Genomic DNA, 21,901 nt, shown 5'->3' on the forward strand with positions numbered 1-21,901 from the left:
GCCAGCTGAGTGCAGAGCCTTCAATGCCGAGGTCTTTGAGTCTGGTGAGCAGGATGTTATGGTTCACTGTATCGAAGGCTGCACTCAGGTCGAGGAGGATGAGGATGTTAAGGGAACCAGTGTCAGCAGAGGTGAGGAGGTCGTTGAGGACTTTGAGGAGAGCAGTTTCTGTGCTATGGAGGGGGCGAAAGCCAGATTGGAGGGGTTCATGTAGGTTATACGCAAGGAGGTGGGAATGAAGTTGCGACGCAACGATACGCTCCAGGGTTTTTGAAAGAAAGGGGAGGTTTGAGATTGGGCGGTAGTTAATGAGAGAGGAGGGATCAAGACCAGGTTTCTTTAAGATTGGTGTGACAGCAGCAGTTTTGAAAGCGGAGGGGACAATTCCTTGGGACAATGAGGAGTTGGAGAGATTAGTGAGGTAGGGGCAGAGAACGGGGAGGCAGGACTTCAGCAGGAGAGTGGGGAGAGGGTCGAGGGAGCAGGTAGTGGGTTTGGAAGAGCTGATGAGTTTGGAGATTTCAATAGGGGTGACCAGGTTAAACTGGGAGAGGTAGCAGTGTGGAGGAGGGGTAAGGAGGTCAGTGGAGATGTTGAAAGGAGGCTCCTTTGTAGGTGGTAGAGTAGATGCTGGGGAGTGGGGTACAGGGGATAAAGATTGATAGACGGTGCTGGTTTTATCAGCAAAAAAATAGAGGAATGAGTTGCAGAGATACAGAGTAGAGGTAGGGAGAGTGTTGGCTCGAGGCTTGAGGAGGTTGCCCACTGTGGAGAAGAGGGTTCTGTGGTTTAGGCAGGGATTGGTGTATATGGAGGAGAGGTAGGCAGATTTTGCAGCAATGAGAGCATCTTTGTAGTCAGTGAGGTGAAGTTAGTAAGCATCAAGGTGGACTTTGAGAGATTATTTCTTTGTAAGTCATTCGAGTTGGTGACCAGTCTGTTTCAGTTTACGAAGTGCAGGTGTTTACCAGGGTGAAGATGTGTTGAAAGTTACGGTTCTTGTTTTGAGGGGGGCCAGAGTGTTGAGGGAGGTAGACAAGGTGGAGTTGAGATGGTTTGTGAGATCATCAGGTGAGAAGGCGGTTGAGTCCAGGGGGAGAGTGGTGGAGAGCAGGTCAGAGAGATGGTGGGGATCAATGGATAGTTCTGCCCAACAGACAGAATGGATAAAAATGGAGAAGGAGGATTGCCATCCTTGTAATATAGGAACGATCCTCTTCACCACCAAAAAAACTGAATAACATAATATATAAGAAGAACCCAATTATATATGGTACAATAAGAATTTGGAAACAAATAAAATTATCTTTAAAATTAAGAAATCTATCATTGTTAATGCCAATTGCATAATAACCCTTTATTTAAACCATCTCTTATTGATAAGACATATAACCAATTGGAAAGTCTCGGAATTAGAAGGATCGGGGATATGTACGAAATGGGAAACCTACTATCATTCCAACAATTACAATTAAAATTTAAATTGAAAAACAACCAATATTTTAAATATCTTCAGATTTGCGATTTCATGAAAAAATATATACAAGGATATCAAAAAATAACCTCTGAAGTATTGGAAGAAGCAATGAATATTGAAGCTGACTCACAAAAATTAACATCATATTTATATAATAGTATTCTAAATATAGACCTACCATCGACAGAGGTACTTAGAGAAGAGTGGGAACGGGAACTAATGATAAAAATCACGAAGGTTACATGGGAAAAATACTTGATATATATTCACAAATGTTCAATTAATGTAAGACATAATTTAATTTAATTTAAAATTGTACATAGATTATATTATTCAAAAACAAGATTGAACAAATTTTATCCAAATATATCCGCCACTTGTGATAAATGTCTAGCCCAAAAGGCAACTATAACACACTCCTTAGTTTCCTGCATAAAACTTTATAGATTTTGGAATGATATTTTTGAAATATTTACAAAATTATTCAAGACAAGAATGGAACCTAATACTGAAATTATTATATTTGGCGTAATGGAAGATGGGAATAAATTGAACACATCTCAAAATCTATTCTTTAACTATGGTTTAATAATAGCAAAAAAATTAATACTTAAATTTTGGAAGGGTACATCAATACCAACGCTTAAAATGTGGATTGCAAGTATGTTGGACACCGCTCATCTTGAGGAAATGCGATTCCTCCCAATGGATAAATCAGACCAATTCATAACGAGTTGGTCTCCATTCGTCGTTTTTTTGGAATCATATGGTGCAACACAATTGTAAAAAATAACTGTTTCAGGACTGGACGAGGGTTGGTCAAGATTATAAATAATGATCTCCTTTTTTTCTTTAATTTTATTTTCTTTTTTCTATTTTTTCTTTCTCAACTTTCTTCATTTACTCGTTTTCTTTCTTCACACACTATATATTTCACATCTTTCTATCCTTTACTATCTAACTTCTTTTTCTTATTCTAATCTTTCTTCAATGTAACAAAAAAAAACGAAGTTGTACATAAAATGTATTATGAAAATATATATTTGGCACTTTGGTGCCATATGACTGTACTTTGTGTCTAATAAAAAAATTAAATTAAAAAAAAATTTAAAATTTAAAATTTAAAAAAAAACTGTCTCCACTTCTTCTCCTTCTCCTCCGCACTTCTCCCTCCCCTTCTCCCCCGCTCTAAAGGACTTACCGTGCTCTGTGGCAGCGTTTACCGCACAGACAGCGCTCCTCCCACCTTCGCGATGTGTGTGTATGTGTGCGGTCGGTAGCAAAGATCCTGTAGGATCTTTGGTCGGTAGATGCAGCTCACGCTTCGGTCGAGGCTTTCCAGGCGTGTGACCAAAACCTCTGGCGACTCATGGAAACCTTGGGTGGGGCGCAAGGTCACCAGAGGTTTCTGTTCAGGTTTCCTAAGTGGGACAGGGGCGTGTCTACAACCTGTCTCTGGTAGCTACTGCAACGGTGCTGATGCCAAACTGTAACGGGCCTGCTGTTCCTTTGGATCGATCAGCGACGTGGAGAGGGGGGACGTGCTGCATGGGCAACAGCCTGTCTGTAATCCATATGACATCTCCCAGGCTTGCTTCTGACCAGGATGCATAACCCATGGCCAGTCATGACCGAGGGGGGCTTACTACATCTTGACCATTCCGTTGTTTTTAAATTTGCGCAAAAACGTTACCCTATATCGCTAGTATTTTTAAGCCACCTTACTCACCATTCTCCTCTGCTCCAAGCGCACCAAGTTTTGTTCCGATTGGTGAAATATTAGAAAAATTTGGAAAGAGAGGGCAGAGAGACAAAGAAATGGGCTGGGAGGGAGAGAACGGGAGAGAGAGAGCGAGAGAGGGGTGGGGAGAGTGAAAGAGTGGAGAGAGAATAGAAGGGAAGGGACAAGAGCGTAGAAAGTGGGAGAGTGGGATAACCATATAACAATTCCAGCAAGGAAACAGGCCACTCGGCCCTACAAGTCCATGCCAAACACTTATTCTCCCCTAGTCCCATCTACCTGCACTCAGACCATAACCCTCCATTCCTTTCCCGTCCATATACCTATCCAATTTATTTTTAAATGATAAAATCAAACCTGCCTCCACCACTTCCACTGGAAGCTCATTCCACACTGCTACCACTCTCTGAGTAAAGAAGTTCCCCCTCATGTTACCCCTAAACTTCTGTCCCTTAATTCTGAAGTAATGTCCCCTTGTTTGAATCTTCCCTACTCTCAAAGGGAAAAGCTTATCCACGTCAACTGTTTTTCCCTCTCATCATTTTAAAGACCTCTATCAAATTCCCGCTTAACCTTCTGCGCTCCAAAGAATAAAGATCTAACTCGTTCAACCTATCTCTGTAACTTAGTTGCTGAAACCCAGGCAACATTCTAGTAAATCTCCTCTGTACTCTCTCTATTTTGTTGACATCCTTCCTATAATTAGGCGAACAAAATTGTACACCATACTCCAGAATTGGTCTCACCAATGCCTTGTACAATTTTAAGAGTGAGCAAAGGGGAGAAGGGGACAGAGGGGGAGCAAGAGGTGATTGAGATGGAACGAGGGAGAGATTGAGGTGAGAGAGGATGGGGAGAGAAATGGAAGAGAGTGTATGAGACAACAAGATTGAGAGACGGGTGAAGTGAAGGGGGATGGACATAGTGAGAGGGAGGTGGGAGAGGCAGGATGAGAGTGGGCAGAGAGAAGGATAAGGGTTGATTGGTGGAGAGACAGAGAGCAATGGAAACAAGAGCAACAAAGATAGGGAGGACATGAGGGTGTGTGGGTGAGTGTGTAGGGGAATGTGGAGGGGCAGAGAGGGAGGGTGGAGGAAAGAGAGAGGGAGAGTGGCTGAAAGAGAGAGGGGGCGTGGGGGGGTGTCAGAGAGAGAGAGAGAGTGGGGGCGGGGCAGAGAGAGAGAGAGTGGGGGCAAAAGAAGGGAGTTCACAGAGAAGCAAGGTGAACACAACTGAACAAAACACACCAGGTGCGGCCTCACCAACGTCTTGTACAACTGCAACATAACGCCCCAAAAGCAAGACTCCATTCCCTGGGTGACAAAGACCAATATCTACCCGTGACGCCACTTTCAGGGAACTATGTCTTGGCACTCCAAAGTTGACCCCCAGAGTCGACTGTTCATTGTGGTGAAGGTGCGTGTGTGCCCCAAGTAAGGGTGCTGGAGTGAGCAGGTGTGTACAGGATGGGGAGGTGAGGATTGAGCAGAGACATGAGGAGGATTGATTTAGTCATTTATTGAGGCTGATTCTTGGTTGGAGATTGTTCTCGGCTTCTGTCCGGTACTGGGACTGGGAGCCTCTTTAATTCTTTCCACTCAAACCGCGTCCTCCACCACTGTCAACATAGGAAGCGGGATAAAGGGAATACCTGAAATGAGAGAAATCAATATTCATACCACTGGGCTGTAAGATGCCAAACAAAGTATCAGATGCTGTTCCTCCAATTTGCGTTTAGCCCCACTGACAATGGAGGAGACGGAGGACAGAAAGGTCAGTGTGGTGGGAATGGGAAGGAGAATGAAAGTGATCGGCAACCGGGAGATCAGGTATGTTCAGGCGGGCATGTGTTCCGCGAAACGATCACCCAGTCTACATTTGGTCTCACTGATGTGCAAGAGTCTACATCTTGAACGGATGCAGTAGATGAGGTTGGAAGAGGTGCAAGTGTAACGCACAATCCTCCGAAATTTCCACCACCTCCAACGGGATCCCACCGCTAGCCACATTTTCCCATCTCATCCCCTTTCCGCAGAGATTGCTTCTTCCGCAACTGCCTGGTTAACTCATCCCTTCCCACCCAAACCACCGCTCCCCAGGTCCCTTCCCCTGCAACCGGTGAACTTGCAACACCTGTCCCTATATCTTCTCCCTCGACTCTGTCCAGGGACCACGATAGTCCTTTCAGGTTAGGTAGAGGTTCACCTGCACCTCCTCCAATCACATCTACTGTAACCGCTGTTTCAGGTGTCAACTCCTGTATAACGGCGAGACGCAGGCTCTACAATCGTTTTGCTGAACACCTCCGCTCAGTCCACCTTAACCTCCCGGTTGCTCTGCACTATAACTCCCCATCCCATTTATATTCTGGGCCTCCTCCATTTGTCAGAGTTAGGCCCAATGCAAATTGGAGGAACAGCACCTCATATTTGGCTTGGGCAGCTTACACCCCAGCGGTGTGAACATTGACTTCTCTAACTTCAAACAGCTGTTGCTTTCCCTCCCTCTCCATCCCCCCTCTCCATCCCCTCCCCCAGTTCTCAACCCACTTACACTCTCCGACTACATTCTATCTCTGTCCTGCCCCCTCCTCTGACATCAGTCTGAAGAAGGGTCCCGACCCGAAACATCACCCATGCCTCTCTCCAGAAGTCCTGCTGAGTTACTCCAGCATTTTGTATCACCTTAGATTTAAACCAGCATCTGCAGTTCTTTCCTGTACAGATTTGGAGCCCAAGATCCCTCTGTACTTGTTGAGGGTTTGCCCATTTCCCCCTTGTGTTTGACCTCCCAAAGTGCAACAACTCAATGCCTGGAGGTGAAGCAGCATGTGGTGGGTGTCCTGGGGAGTAGATGTGATGAGCTACAAGGTACTACACAGCAATGAGTTGTGGACACAGCCCAGTCATAGAGTCATGGAGTGAAGCAGTGTGGAAACAGGCTCTTCAGCCCAACTTGCCCACACCGCCCAACATGTCCCAGCTACACTAGTCCCATCTGCCAGCATTTGGTCCAAATCGGTCCTATCCATGTACCTGTCTAACTGCTTCTTAGATGTTGGGATACTGCCTCTGCCTCAACTACCTCCTCTGGTGGCTTGTTCCATATTTCCACCACCCCTTGCGCGAAAAAGTTCCCACTCAGATTCCTCCATGGTACATAACCAATCAACACCATCTACACTTCACATTGCCCCATGATAGGAATCAGCCAGCGCTGGTGTGACTCAGGATCAGGCAGCGTCTCTGGAGAACATGGACAAGTGACATTTCAGGTCGAATGCTTTGGGAATTTTGAGTCCCGACCCAAAACATCACCTCTCCCTGTTCTCCAGAGATGCTGCCTGACCCATTAAGTTACTCCAGCACTTTGCGTCTTCTTTGTAAACCAACATCTGCAGTTCTTGTATCACCAGTATATTCACGGTGGCGCAGCGGCAGAGTTGCTGCCTTACAGCGAATGCAGCGCCGGAGACCTGGGTTCGATCCCGACTGTAGGTGCTGTCTGTACGGAGTTTGTATGTTCTTCCCATGACCTGCGTGGGTTTTCACCAAGATCTTCAGTTTCCTCCCACACTCCAAAGACGTGCAGGTTTGAAGGTTAAATGGTAAATGTAAAAATTATCCCGTGGGTGTAAGATAGTGTTAATGTGTGGGGATCGCTGGTCGGTGCGGACCTTGTGGGCCGAAGGGCCTGTTTCCAGGCTGTATCACTAAACTAAGCTAAACTAAAATGGCCTCTCACACCTGGACATTCCCTTTCCTCCCCGCTCCCACCATAGGGAAGATATAAAAGCTGGAAAGCACTACACCAGATACAGGAACAGCTTCTGCCCGCTGTTACCAGTGTAGTGAGCACACCTCCCGTATGCTAAGGATGAATTCCCCATCTCCCAATCATATAACCATATAACAATTACAGCACGGAAACAGGCCATCTCGACCCTTCTAGTCCGTGCCGAACACGTAATCTCCCCTAGTCCCATATACCTGCGTTCAGACCATAACCCTCCATACCTTTCCCATCCATATAACTATCAAATTTATTTTTAAATGATAAAAACGAGCCTGCCTCCACCACCTTCACTGGAAGCTCATTCCACACAGCCACCACTCTCTGAGTAAAGAAGTTCCCCCTCATGTTACCCCTAAACTTCTGTCCCTTAATTCTCAAGTCATGTCCCCTTGTTTGAATCTTCCCTACTCTCAGTGGGAAAAGCTTTTCCACGTCAACTCTGTCTATCCCTCTCATCATTTTAAAGACCTCTATCAAGTCCCCCTTAATCTTCTGCGCTCCAAAGAATAAAGCCCTAACTTGTTCAACCTTTCTCTGTAACTTAGTTGCTGAAAACCCAGGCAACATTCTAGTAAATCTCCTCTGTACTCTCTCTATTTTGTTGACATCCTTCCTATAATTAGGCGACCAAAATTGTACACCATATTCCAAAATTGGCCTCACCAATGCCTTGTACAATTTTAACATTACATCCCAACTTCTATACTCAATGCTCTGATTTATAAAGGCCAGCACACCAAAAGCTTTCTTTACCACCCTATCTACATGAGATTCCATTTTCAGGGAACTGTGCACAGTTATTCCCAGATCCCTCTGTTCACCTGCATTCTTCAATTCCCTACCATTTACCATGTACGTCCTATTTTGATTTGTCCTGCCAAGATGTAGCACCTCACACTTATCAGCATTAAACTCCATCTGCCATCTTTCAGCCCACTCTTCCAACTGCCATAAATCTCTCTGTAGACTTTGAAAATCTACTTCATTATCCACAACCCCACCTATCTTAGTATCATCTGCATACTTACTAATCCAATTTACCACACCATCATCCAGATCATTGATGTACATGACAAACAACAGTGGACCCAACACAGATCCCTGTGGCACCCCACTAGTCACTGGCCTCCAACCTGACAAACAACCATCCACCATTACTCTCTGGCATCTCCCATTCAGCCACTGTTGAATCCATCTTGCTACTCCACCATTAATACCCAACCATTGAACCTTCTTAACCAACCTTCCATGAGGAACCTTGTCAAAGGCCTTACTGAAGTCCATATATACAACATCCACTGCTTTACCCTCATCAATTTCCCGAGTAACCTCTTCAAAAAATTCAAGAAGATTAGTCAAACATGACCTTCCAGGCACAAATCCATGTTGACTGTTCCTAATCAGACCCTGTTTATCCAGATGCTTATATATATTATCTTTAAGTATCCACCACCTTGCTGCCCTTGCACTTTTATTATCTGCATTTCCTCTGTAGCTTTAGTTTAGTTTTGTTTAGGTGGAAACCGGCCCATCAGCCCACCGAGTCAGTGTGGACCAGCCCATCCCGTACACTAACACCATCCTGCACACTAGGGACAATTTACAATTTTACCAAAGCCAATTCGCCGACAAACCCATGTCTTTCAAATGTGGGAGGAAACCGGACCACCTGGAGTAAACCCACGCGGTGACAGGAAGAACATACAAACTCCGTACAGACAGCACCCGTAGTTAGGATCGAACCCAGATCTCAGGCTCTGTAAGGCAGCAACCCTACCACTGTGCCAATGTGCCACCTTGCAGCTATGACACTATGTTCTACAGGCTGCTTATCAACTTCTCCACTGCTCATGTACGATATGACTTGCATTACAACAAATCGTTTCATTGTATCTCGGTACACGTGACAAAAACAAGCCAATGCCATCACATACTGTAAACCTTCCTGAAAACTGTATAAGTTGTTATGTTACCTGCCCCAATTACCTCCTATTGGCAGCTCCCTCCCTATACCAACACCCTTTGAGCACAAAAGTTGCCTTTCTGGGTCCTATTAAATCTTTCCCCTCACCATAAACCTATGTCGCCTGGTTCATAAATCCCCTACTCTGGCTAAAAGACTCTGTGCATTCACCCGATCGATTCCCTCATGTCCTGATACCTCATCCCTCCACTCCGTTCAAGGATCCCGTGTCTTTTCAGGTGAGGCAAAGGTTCACTTGCAACTCCGATCTCCTCTACTGTATCCGCTGTTCTAGGTGTGGACTCCTATATATTGGCGAGACCAAGTGCAGGCTCGGCGATCGTTTCGCTGAACACATCTGCTTAGTCTGCATAAACCTACCTGATCTTCTGGTTGTTAAATTAAGTAGAGGACCAGCATCTCATATTTCACATGGGCAGCTTACAACCCAGTGGTATGAGCCTTGATTACTCTAACTTCAAGTAACCTTTGCATTCCCTCTCTTTCCGGACCTCCCCCACCCAAGTCGTACCAGCTTCAACGTTGTCTAGTTGAGTTTCATTGTCTGTAACTCATTCTAACCTAATAAACAGCTAACAAACAGCCTGTTTCATCATTACTGTTTTGCATATCTTTCATTCATTTGTTCTATATCTTTCTATATCGCTCGTTTCCCTTTCTCCTGACTCTCCTATCTGAAGACGGGTCTTGACCCGAAACATCACCTATCCCTTTTCTCCTATGCTCTGACCCACTGAGTTACCCCAGCTATTTTAGTCTATCTGCAGTTTAAACCAGCATCAGCAGTTCCTTTCTACACAATTCCATCGTCATCTCTCTCTGCGTGTCATTTTTATGTTGGTGAGGATGTAGCTGTGATTGAGGGTCTGGGGAAACATTGATGACTGCATGGGGGCTACATACAGCTGCATGGGGGCTACATACAGCTGCGTGGGGGCTACATACAGCTGCGTGGGGGCTACTGCGTGGGGGCTACATACAGCTGCGTGGGGGCTACATACAGCTGCGTGGGGGCTACATACAGCTGCGTGGGGGCTACATACAGCTGCGTGGGGGCTACATACAGCTGCGTGGGGGCTACATACAGCTGCGTGGGGGCTACATAGACAGCTGCATTGGGGCTTCATGGGGGCTGCACATTGAGCTACATGGACGACTGCACGGGGGCTGCCTCCTGCACCCATGCATAACTCGCCAATCTCATTACTCTACCACCAATGTCCACTGTCTAACACCCCTCTCCCCTTTCTTGATCTCTGTATCCATGACAGGGGACATACGATCAGATGCTAGGAAGATATAGAATGACATGATGGGTCCCAGACCCGGAGTAATGTGTGCAGTTCTGGTCGCCCCATTACAGGAAAGGGTTGGAAGCTTTGGAGATGGTGCAGAGGAGGTTCACCAGAATGCTGCCTGGGCAGGATAGAGCATGGGAGACTGAGGAATGATCTTATAGAGGTGTATAAAATCATGAGGGAATAGAGAGGAGGAACACACAGAGTATTTTACCTACGGCAGGGAAATCAAATACAGAAGGTCGTATGTTGAAGGTAAGAGTGGTTTTATGGAACAAGCTGCCAGAGGAGGTAGGGGAGGCAGGGACGATAACAGCATTTAAAAGATACTTGGATGGATAGGAATGGTTTAGAGCTACATTCCCACCCAGAAGGTCTCAAGGCCCAACAGTTCTTCCTTGAACAGGGACCCAATCAGTTCCTCTCTGCGACACTCTCCTCCACCTGCTGGAACTCGTCCTCACCCTGAACAGCTTCCCATTTGGACTTCCCACTTTCCTCAAGTTAAAGATGTAGTCACAGGCACTCAATGGGCACTATCCAGGACAAGGGGTCACAGCTTAAGGATAAAGGGGAAATCCTTTAAAACCGAGATGAGAAGAACTTTTTTTCACGCAGAGAGTGGTGAATCTCTGGAACTCTCTGCCACAGAGGGTAGTTGAGGCCAGTTCATTGGCTATATTTAAGAGGGAGTTAGATGTGGCCCTTGTGGCTAAGGGGATCAGGGGGTATGGAGAGAAGGCAGGTACGGGATACTGAGTTGGATGATCAGCCATGATCATATTGAATGGCGGTGCAGGCTCAAAGGGCCGAATGGCCTACTCCTGCACCTAATTTCTATGTTTCTATGTTTCTATGTCTGCCTTGCTATTGGTTCTGTCGAACAGTCCATGTTCCAAACGTACATCGGCTCCATCCCCAACACATCAACGGCTGCATGGGGGCTGCATAGACAACTACATTGGGGCCACATACAGTTGCATGGGGGCTGCATCTTGGTTACATAGGGGGGGGGGGGCTACTTAAACAGCAACAACGGGCTACATGGGGGCTGCATTGATGCCTCTACTCCACAACACTCGCAGGAAATCACCCATCAGTCTGAAGGCCCTGTCCTTGGTGGACTTCCCAAATATAACACCTCTCACTGACCTGGACAGAATCTGCTACCCCAGTACCCCACTCCCCACCAGTGTGACCCAGGTTCCCCCCCACCTCCCCCCCTCCCCCTCCCCTCCCCCCCCCCAGTATGACCCCACACCCCGGTGAGCCGGTGTGACTCCCACCTCCCAGTGTGAGCCCACCCCTCCAGAGTGGCGACACACTGGCCCTGAGAGTCATCCCAGTTTTGGGGGAGAGGGGACGTCGGGGAGGAAACACTTACTCAAAGTGGGCCACTGGTACCCAGCAATGGCAGCCTCGTCTAGGAGAGATGGAGGGAGAGAGAGAGAGAGAGGGGAGGAGTGATTTAAAGGAGTGAGGGAGGGGGGAGGAGTGAGGGAGGGTGGAGCAGGGGGAGAGCGGTAGAGGGGTGATGGAGTGAGGGGCAGGAGGAGCGAGGAGGAAAGGAGGGTGGAGGGAGGGAGGGTGGAGGGAGGGAAGGGGGAGGAGGGAGGGGGAGGAGCAGGGGGAGGAGAGAGGGAGGAGGAGTGAGGGGGAGTTGGAGGGGGGTGGAGGGAGGGAGGGGGGGGGAGGAGGGGGGAGTGAGGGGGGAGGGGGAGGAGGGGAGGGGAGTGAGGGGGAGCAGGAGGGGGAGGAGTGAGGGGGAGCAGGAGGGGGGGGAGTGAGGGGGAGCAGGAGGGGGGGGGGAGGAGTGAGGGGGGAGGAGGAGGGGGGGAGTGAGGGGGGAGCAGGAGGGGGGGGTGAGGGGGAGGAGGGGGGGAGGAGTGAGGGGGAGGAGTGAGGGGGAGGAGTGAGGGGGGGAGGAGGGAGGGGGGAGGAGTGAGTGGCAGGAGGAGAGAGTGAGGGGGAGGAGTGACAGGGGAGGAGTGAGGGGGGGGGGGGAGTGAGGGGGGGAGGAGGGGGGGGGGAGTGAGGGGGGGGAGCAGGAGGGGGGAGGGAGAGTGAGGGGGAGGAGTGAGGGGGAGGAGTGAGGGGGAGGAGTGAGGGGGAGGAGTGAGGGGGAGGGGAGAGGGGGGAGGGAGGAGGGGGGAGAGAGGAGGGGAGCAGGAGGGGGGGAGGAGGGGGGGGAGGAGTGAGGGGGAGCAGGAGGGGGGAGGAGTGAGGGGGGGGGAGGAGGGGGGGAGGAGTGAGGGGGGAGGAGCAGGAGGGGGAGGAGTGAGGGGGGAGGCAGGAGGGGGGGGGGTGAGGGGGGAGGAGACGGGGGAGGAGTGAGGGGGAGGAGTGAGGGGGAGGAGGAGGAGGGGATGGAGTGACAGGGGAGGAGTGAGGGGGGGAGAGGGAGGGGGGAGGAGTGAGGGGAGAGGGAGTGAGGGGGAGGAGGAGGGGGAGGAGGAGGGGGAGGGTGGAGGGGGGGAGAGTGAGGGGGAGGAGAGTGGGGAGGAGGAGGAGGGGGGGAGTGAGGGGGAGGAGTGAGGGGGAGGAGTGAGGGGGAGGAGTGAGGGGGGGAGGGGAGTGGGGGGGGAGCAGGAGGGGGAGGAGTGAGGGGGAGGAGTGAGGGGGGAGGAGTGAGGGGGAGGAGTGAGGGGGGAGGAGTGAGGGGGGAGGAGTGAGGGGGAGGAGGTGAGGGGGGGGAGGAAGTGGGGGGAGGAGTGAGGGGGGAGAGTGAGGGGGAGGGAGCAGTGAGGGGGAGGAGGAGTGAGGGGGAGCAGGAGGGGGAGGAGGAGGAGGAGGAGGGAGGGGGAGGAGTGAGGGGGAGGAGTGAGGGGGAGGAGTGGAGGGGGGGGAGTGAGGGGGGAGGAGTGAGGGGGGGGGAGGAGGAGGGGGGAGGAGTGAGGGGGGAGGAGTGAGAGGGGAGGAGTGAGGGGGGGAGGAGGAGTGAGGGGGAGGAGTGAGGGGGGGGAGGAGTGAGGGGGGAGGAGTGAGGGGGAGGAGTGAGGGGGAGGAGGAGGGGGGAGGAGGGAGGGGGGAGGAGGGAGAGGGGAGGAGGAGGGGGAGGAGGAAGTGAGGGGGAGGAGTGAGGGGGAGGAGTGAGGGGGAGGAGGAGGGGGGAGGAGTGAGGGGGGGGGAGGAGGGGGGGAGGGAGGGGGGGAGCAGGAGGGGGGAGAGTGAGGGGGGAGGAGCAGGAGGGGGGGAGCAGGAGGGGGGGAGCAGGAGGGGGGAGGAGAGAGGGGGGGAGCAGGAGGGGGGAGGAGTGAGGGGGGAGCAGGAGGAGGGGGAGGAGTGAGGGGGAGGGGGAGAGTGAGGGGAGGGGAGGAGTGAGGGGGGAGGAGTGAGGGGGGGAGTGAGGGGGGAGGAGTGAGCTGGGCCCTACCAGTCACGTAGTAATCGTAGACGGAGACGTGGGCCTCCTGCAGGTTTTCCACAGGGAATTCCTGGAAGATGCGGACGGACAGGGGGAGGGTCTGGCCGGCGTCCATCTGTGGGGGCAGCGGGGGGGGGGGTCAGTCTGTGACCGCAGTCTCTCCCCCGTCCCACACACCCCTCATCCACCCATTCTTCCCCTTCGCCCCCACACGTTCCCCTCCGAGACCCCATTTAAAACCCCCTCCCCCTTCACCCTCCCCAACCCAATGTCCCCCACTAGCCCATCCTGTCCTCCCTTACCACATCCAGTCTGTCTAATTCCCTCCCCCCCCCCCCCCCTCACCTTTTCAATGTACATCAGGAAAATGTCCGTCCTTGACTCTATGCGACTCACACCCACAGGCATCGTGGTCTGGAGCGAGAGAGGGACAAAGGTCATCAGTCACTGCCCCGAATGGAGGCGGCAGCCCATACCCCCGTCCCCACTCGTTGACCCCTGCCCTGCCCCCGCCCCCGCCCCTTACCTGGGGGGAATACCCGGAGAACATCTTCATGTTGACGATCACCATGTTGGAGACGTTGCGGGATCCCGTGTAGCTGCGGGGCAACACGGGTAAACATGTGAACACACAGGGCACGGGAAACACACCCTGGGGTCACAGACAGCCCTTCCTCCCCATATGCCCCCCCCCCCCCAGTTGGAGACCCATCTAACCTCCCCCCAGTTGACCCATCTCACCCCCTAGATGCTCCCTACCCCTTACCAGACAGCCCCTTCCCCACCAAACAGGCCATCCCCCACCTCAGACGGCCGGTCTCACCCCAGACAACCCGTCTTCCCTCCACAGACCCCTTCCCCCCCCCCCCCCACCCCGAGATGCCCCGTCTGGCCACCAGACGCCGGAGCTCACGTGACGTTGATATGCAGCACGGCCATCTTCATGCCATACACTTCCAGATGGAGGGAGAGCTGGAAGGCGGCAGCACCGGCAGACGGCAGCGTGTGGTAGCGGAGAGACGTCTGGGGCAGGGAGGGGGTGAGGGGGAGGAGGGAGGAACAGCAGGATCAGTATGGCCCTCACTCACCCTTCACTTACCCACCCTCTACCCCTCCCTCACTATTCCCACACCCTTGCTGCCTCACTACAACCTCCCTCCAACACTCCACCCCACCTCATCCCTCCTCCCGCCATCTCCCCTCCTTCCTTGGTCCACCCCACCTCTACCCCTCCTCCTCCCGCCATCCATCCTCCACCCTCTCACCCCCATCCATCCTACCCTCCCTCCTTGCTTGAAGGTTATATCATATGGGGTCAAAGGAGAGATAGCTGAATGGATAGAACATTGAGTTGATGGAAGGAAGCAGAGGGTGATGGTGGAAGGTTGCTTCTTGGACTGGAGGCCTGTGATTAGTGGTGTACCTCAGGGTTGGGCCCATTACTGTTTTTCATCTACATCAATGATTAGTGTGAGATGTTGCATGCAGAATTTTCAGATTTGCAGGTGTGACGAGTGTAGCTGGGACACGTTGGCCGGTGTGGGGATGTTGGGCCGAATGGCCTGTTTCCACACTGTGTGACACTATGACTCCCTGTGTCCCACCCTCTCTCTCTCCACCCACCCCCAACCCTCCATCCCCCCTCACCTGGAGCAGCACACAGCTGGTGCCGGTGATGTTGCCGATGTAGGTACCGGTGCCCGGCAGTGCCGCTCTCTGCACCACCAGCCGGTTGTGGGCGTCGATGTGGAGGAGCCGCTGGAAGCCGCCGGGGCCACTGAGCGAGACGGAGGAGAGGGGCTCGGGGGAGTAGGTGAGGGCCGCGTAGAGGGAGAGGGCCTGGAGGGCCACCACTGTGTCCTGTAGAGGGGGGGGAGTGGGGGAGGGGGAAAGGAGGATGAGGGGGAAGAGGGTGGGGGGGGGGGGGAGAGAGGGGGGGGGGGACAGAGGGTGGGGGGGCAGAGGGTGAGGGGGGACAGAGGGTGAGGGGGGGCAGAGGGTGAGGGGGGGACAGAGGGTGAGGGGGCAGAGGGTGAGGGGGAGAGGGTGGGGGGGGACAGAGGGTGAGGGGGGGGCAGAGGGTGAGGGGGGCAGAGGGTGAGGGGGGCAGAGGGTGGGGGGGGGCAGAGGGTGAGGGGGGGCAGAGGGTGAGGGGGCAGAGGGTGAGGGGGCAGAGGGGTGAGGGGGCAGAGGGTGAGGGGAGGGTGAGGGGAGGGGGCAGAGGGTGAGGGGGGCAGAGGGTGAAGGGGGCAGAGGGTGAGGGGAGCAGAGGGTGGGGGGCAGAGGGTGAGGGGGCAGAGGGGTGAGGGGGCAGAGGGTGAGGGGGCAGAGGGTGAGGGGGGCAGAGGGTGAGGGGGAGGGTGAGGGGGGGACAGAGGGTGGGGGGGGCAGAGGGGGAGGGGTGAAGGGGCAGAGGGGGAAGGGGGCAGAGGGTGAGGGGGCAGAGGGGGACATTAACAAGGTTTGACAGAGGGGCACTTGAGGGCAGGGGGTGAGGGGGGGCAGAGGGTGAGGGGGCAGAATCAGGGTGAGGGGGGGGCAGAGGGTGGGGGGGGGAGGGCAGAAGGGGGGGGGGAAGAGGGTGACTTCCAGGCAGAGGGTGAGGGGGGTGAGGGTTTGGGGGATCACTCAGGGGGCAGAGGGTGTCAAGCAACAGAGGGGGGGGGGGGAAGTACCTCCTCCTTCAAGAGGGGGTGGGGGGGCAAGAGGGTTCCTCCCAGAGGGTCCCCCCCCAGACCCTGAGGGGGGGCGAAGAGCCCACTCAGGAGTTCCCTCTGGGGGGGGGGAGGGATGGGGGAGGGGGGGCAGACCTACACCCTCGGGGGGGGAGAGGGTCCCCCCCAGAGGGGCCGCTCATCTCACCTGAGGGGAGGGGAGGGGCCGGGGGGCAGAGGGTCCTCTGGCGGAGAGGGAGAGGGGCCGTGGGGGGACCAGAGGGGGAGGGGGGCAGAGGGTGAGGGGGAGGGGGGCAGAGGGTGGGGGGGCAGAGGGTCAGGGGGGGAAGGTGGGTCAGGCTGAGGGCAGGGGTGAGGGGGGGGGGGAGAGGGGGGAGGGGGCAGAGCCCCCAGAGGGTGGGGGGGGGGGTCAGAGGGTCAGAGTGGGTCAGGGGGTCAGAGGGTGAGGGGCGGGGGAGAGAGGGTCAGGGGGGGGTCAGAGGGTGAGAGGGGGGGGAGAGGGTGAGGGGGAGAGAGGGTCAGGGGGGGGAGGGTCAGGGGGAGAGGGTCAAGGGGGCAGAGGGTCAGGGGGAGAGGGGGTCAGGGGGAGAGGGTCAGGGGAGAGGGGGTCAGGGGGGGAGAGGGGTAGGGGGGGGGAGGGGGCAAGGGGGGGGGGGGGTCAGGGGGGAGGGGGGGCAGGGGGGAGGGTCAGGGGGGGGGGAGGGGTCAGGGGGGGAGAGAGAGGGTGGGGGGGGGGGGGAGGGGGGGGGGAGGGGGGAGAGGGTCAGGGGGGAGGGGTCAGGGGGGGAGGGTCAGGGGGGAGGAGGGTGAGGGGGCAGAGGGTCAAGGGGGAGAGAGAGGGTCAGGGGGGAGAGAGGGTCAGGGGGGAGAGAGGGTCAGGGGGGGAGAGAGGGTCAGGGGGGGAGAGGGTCAGGGGGGAGGAGGGTCAGGGGGGAGAGGGGTCAGGGGGAGAGAGGGTGGGGGGGAGGGTCAGGGAGAGGGGTCAGGGGGAGAGGGAAGGGGGGGACAGAAGGGGGGACATTAACAGGGGGGGAGAGCGGGTGGGGCTTGGTGAGGGGAGGGGGAGTGTGGGTTTCGGGGGGGAGGAGAGGGGTCAAGGGGGGAGAGAGGGGGTCAGGGGGGGGGAGAGAGGGTCCATTCCTCCCACTCTTCCAGGGCCCTCCACCCTCCCCCGGGGGGGAGGGTCAGGGGGGGAGTCGTCAGGGCTCCCCTTCCGTCAGGGGGGGAGAGAGGGTCTCAGGGGGGGGAGAGAGAGGCCCTCAGGGGGAGGAGGGTCAGGGGGGGAGGCTCCTCTCACCTGAGGGGGGAGGGTCCGGAGTTCCTCTGGCGGGGCGGACATGGGGGAGGAGCGCTGCAGGGGGTGGGGCTGGGGGGGGGAGGAGAGAGAGGGTCAGGGGGGAGAGGGAGAGGGTCAGAGGGTCAGGGGGTCAGGGGGGAGAGAGCCCCCACTCCTCAGGGGGGAGAGGGCCAGGGGGGGAGAGGGGTCAGGGGGAGGGGGGTCTGGGGGGAGAGAGGGTCAGGGGGGAGAGGGGTCAGGGGGGGAGAGGGTCAGGGGGGGAGAGGTCAGGGGGAGGGGGGGAGAGGGTCAGGGGGTCAGAGAGAGGGTCAGGGGGGAGAGAGGGTCAGGGGGGGGAGAGGGTCAGGGGGGGAGGGTCAGGGGGGAGAGGGTCAGGGGGGGGAGAGGGTCAGGGGGGGAGGGTCAGGGGGGAGAGAGGGTCAGGGGGGGAGAGAGGGTCAGGGGGGAGAGAGGGTCAGGGGGGGAGAGAGGGTCAGGGGGGAGAGAGGGTCAGGGGGGGAGGGTCAGGGGGGAGAGAGGGTCAGGGGGGAGAGAGGGTCAGGGGGAGAGAGGGAGAGAGGGTCAGGGGGGAGAGAGGGTCAGGGGAAGAGAAGGGATGAGAGGAGGGCACAAACGATATAGACAGGAATAGGAAGGAGATTCTGCAACATGAGTTTAAGGAATTAGGTAAAAGGCTGAAAAGCACGACCTCCAGGGTAGTTATCTCTGGTTTGCATCCAGTACCTCGTGCTAGTGAGGGCAAGAACAGAAACATAGGGGAGATGAATGTGTAGCTGAGGAGTTGGTGCAGGGGGCAGGGATTTACATTCCTGGACCTTTTGGGGCAGGGATGACCTGTAGAAAAGGGATGGGTTGCACCTTAACTGGGGGACCAGGTTTGCTAATGCTACACGGGTGGGTTTAAACTAGATTGGCAAGAGGGTGAGATTTCATAAAGGACAGAGGCAAGTGGGAGGTTAGAAGTTGGTATAAAGGGTGGTGAAAGGAAGTTTCGAGGACAGAATAGACAGGTGAAAGGAGGAGAGCAAGGAAGGAGGTTTGGTTTAAACTGCACGTTTTTTAATATAAGGGGCCTGACGGGGTAAGGCACATGAGCCTAGGGCATGGACAGGTACGTGCGACTGAGACGTTGTCGCCATGACTGAGACCTGGTTAAGGGAGGGGCAGGACTGGCAGCTCAATATTCTGGGGTAGAGGAGAGACGGGGGCGAAGGCAAAAGAGGAGGGATAGGGGTTATGTTATTGCTTAAGGAGGATGTCACGGCAGTGGTCAGAGGGGACATTATGGACATCATCTAGCGAGGCTTCATGGGTGGAGCTGAGGAACAAGAAAGGGATGATCACCTTATTGGGGGTGTACTACAGACCCCCAGAGTCAACAGGAATTAGAACAAATATGGCAGTATAGTACAGACAGCTGCAGATCATGTAACGTTGTTGTAGTTGGGGATTTTAACTATCCCAATATTGATTGGGAAAAATCATACTGTGAAAGGTTTAGATGGGGTGCAATTTCTCAAAGGTGTTCAGTAAAGTTTTCTCCAACAATATGTAGAGGGCCCCACATGTGACAGGGCAACACTTGATCTAGTCTCGGGGAAATCGACAAGGCAAGTGAATGATGTTGAGAAGCCTTTTGGGACCAGTGACCACAGGTCGATTAGGTTTAAGATAGTTATGGATAGGGACGGAAAGGATCCATGTATAAAATGCACAACTTGGGTAAGGTCAACTTTGAGTGTATGAGAGAAGGTCTCGCTCAAGTTGACTGGTGCAGGTTATTTGAAGGGAAAGGAACATCAGACAAATGGGACATTTTTAAAAGTGTGCTGACAAGAGCTCAGGATATACATGTCCCTGTTGGAGTGAAGGGCAAAGCAGGCAAACACAAGGAAGCTTGGCTGATGAGGAAAATTGAGTAATTGGTTAATAATAAGAATGCATGGGACAGGTATAGACAGCTGGGATCCAGTGTATACCTGGAGGAAACTAAGGGGCATAGCTCTGGCATTAAGGACAATCCCAAGGGATTTTATAAATACATAAGGTGGGAAAGGGTAACACGAGAGTGGAATCCCTCAGGAATTAAAATGGTCACCTCTGTGTGGAGCCACAGGAGGTGGGCAAAGTCCTCAATGAGTATTTCTCCTCTGTATTTTCCAAGCAGAAAGACAGGACAGAGGAACTTGGGGCAGTCACTGGATGTGTCTTGAGAGCAGTCAGCCTTACGGTCGAAGAGGTGCAGAAGGTACTGTTGTGTATGAAGGTAGACAAATCTCCAAGGCCTGATCACTTATGGGATTGTGACATTGTGGGAACCTAGAGAGGAAATTGCAGGAATTTACCAGTCTTCATTAAATACAGGAGAGGTGCTGGAAGACTGGAGGGTGGCAAATGTTGTGCCTCTTTTCAAGAAGGGCTGCATGGAAAATGTTGGGAACTAATGGCCAGTGAACTTAACATCTGTAGTTGGAAAGTTACTACAGAGTATTCTGAGGGAGTATTCACATGCATATAGACGGACAATGGCTGATCAGGGATGGTAATGTTATAAGGTCATAAGTGATAGGAGTAGAATTCAATCATGGCTTTTTTTCCTCTCCTTCCTTACCCCCTTCTCCTGCCTTCTCCCCATAACTTCTGACACCTGTACTAATCAAGAATCTATCTATCTGTGCCTTAAAAATATCTACTGACTTGACCTCCACAGACTTCTGTGGCGAATAATTCCCAGATTCACCACTCAAATTTCTCATCTCCTTCTTAAAAGTACGTCCTTTAATTCTGAGGCAGTGACTTTTAGTCCTAGACTCTCCCACTGGCGTAAACATCGCCTCCACATCCACTCTATCCAAGCCTTTCACTATTCTGTATGTTTCCACGAGGTCCCGTTCATTCTTCAAAACTCCAACGAGTACAGGCCCAGTGCCGACAAACGATCATCATAGGTTAACCTACTCATTCCTGGGATCATTCTTATAAACCCCCTCTGGACCCTCTCCTGAACCAGCACATCCTTCCTCAGATATGGTGCTCACAATATTCCAAATGTGGCCTTACCAGCGCCTTATAGAGCCTCAGCATTACATCCCTGTTTTTGTATACACCCTCTTGAAATAAATGCTAGCATTGAGTTTGCCTTAACTCCTGATTCGACTTGCAGATTAACTTTTGGGAATCCTGCACCAGCACTCCCAAATCCCTTTGCACCTTCAATTTCTGGATTATCTCCCCATTTTCCTAGATAATAGTCTACGCCATTATTTGTACGACCAAAATTCTTTGCTACACTGTATTCCATCTGCCAATTCTCTGCCCACTCTCCCAACTTATCCAATTCCTACTACTTTCTTTACATTACCTACCCCTCCACCTATTTTTGTATCATACTCAAACTCAAGCCTTCAATCCCCTCGTCCAAATCATGAATATACAACGTGAAGAGTAGCGGCCCCAGCACTGACACCTGCGGAACTCCGCTAGTCACTGGCAGCCAACCAGAAAAAGCCCCCTTTATGGCCATCTGCCATCCAGCCAACCTGCTATCCATGCTGGTTTGATACCGTGGGCTCTCATCTTCATTAGCTGCCTCACGTGTGGCAACTTACACTATCAAAGGCTTTCTGAAAATCTAAGTAAACAACATCAACTAACTTTCCTTTGTCTGTCCTACTATTTACTTCTTCAAATAATTCCAGCAAATTTGTCAAGCAAGACCTCCCCTTCACAAAGCCATGCTGACTTTGGACTATTTTATCGTCAACTTCTAAGTGCTCAGTAAACTCATCCTTTATTATAGACTCTAAATTCTTACCAACCACCAAAGTCAGACTAACCGGCCTACAGTTCCCACTATTCTGCTTTGCTCACTTCTTGTGCAACGGGGTAATATTGGCAATTTTCCAATCATCTGGGACCTCTCCTGTCTCTAGTGATTCTTGAAATATCACTGTCAATGCCTCCACAATCCCTAAAGCCACCTCTTTCAGAACACTAGGGTGTAGTCCATCCAGTCCAGGTGACTTCAGCCCTTTCAGCTTCCCAAGCACCTTCTCCCTAGTAACAGCCACTCAACTAACTTCCACCCTCGACTCTCTTGAATTTTAGGCATGTTGCTGGTGTCTTCCACTGTGAAGACTGATGCAGAAAAGGTATTCAGCTCCTCTGCTATTCTTTTATTCCCCAATAACACATCTCTTGCATCAATCTCCAGTGGTCCAACGTCCACACTTGCCTCTTTCTTACTCTTTATATAACTGAAGAAACGCTC

At 53.1% G+C, this 21,901-nt stretch overlaps 1 pseudogene; it reads right to left on the reverse strand.

Moving 5' to 3' along the window:
* Positions 1–4,716: 4,716 nt before the first annotated feature.
* The window catches only part of LOC129716182 (alpha-2-macroglobulin-like protein 1), a 131,193-nt pseudogene continuing 114,008 nt past the window's right edge, over positions 4,717–21,901 (reverse strand).

Source organism: Leucoraja erinacea, unplaced genomic scaffold (genome assembly GCF_028641065.1).
Source record: "Leucoraja erinacea ecotype New England unplaced genomic scaffold, Leri_hhj_1 Leri_181S, whole genome shotgun sequence".
NCBI lineage: Eukaryota > Metazoa > Chordata > Chondrichthyes > Rajiformes > Rajidae > Leucoraja > Leucoraja erinaceus.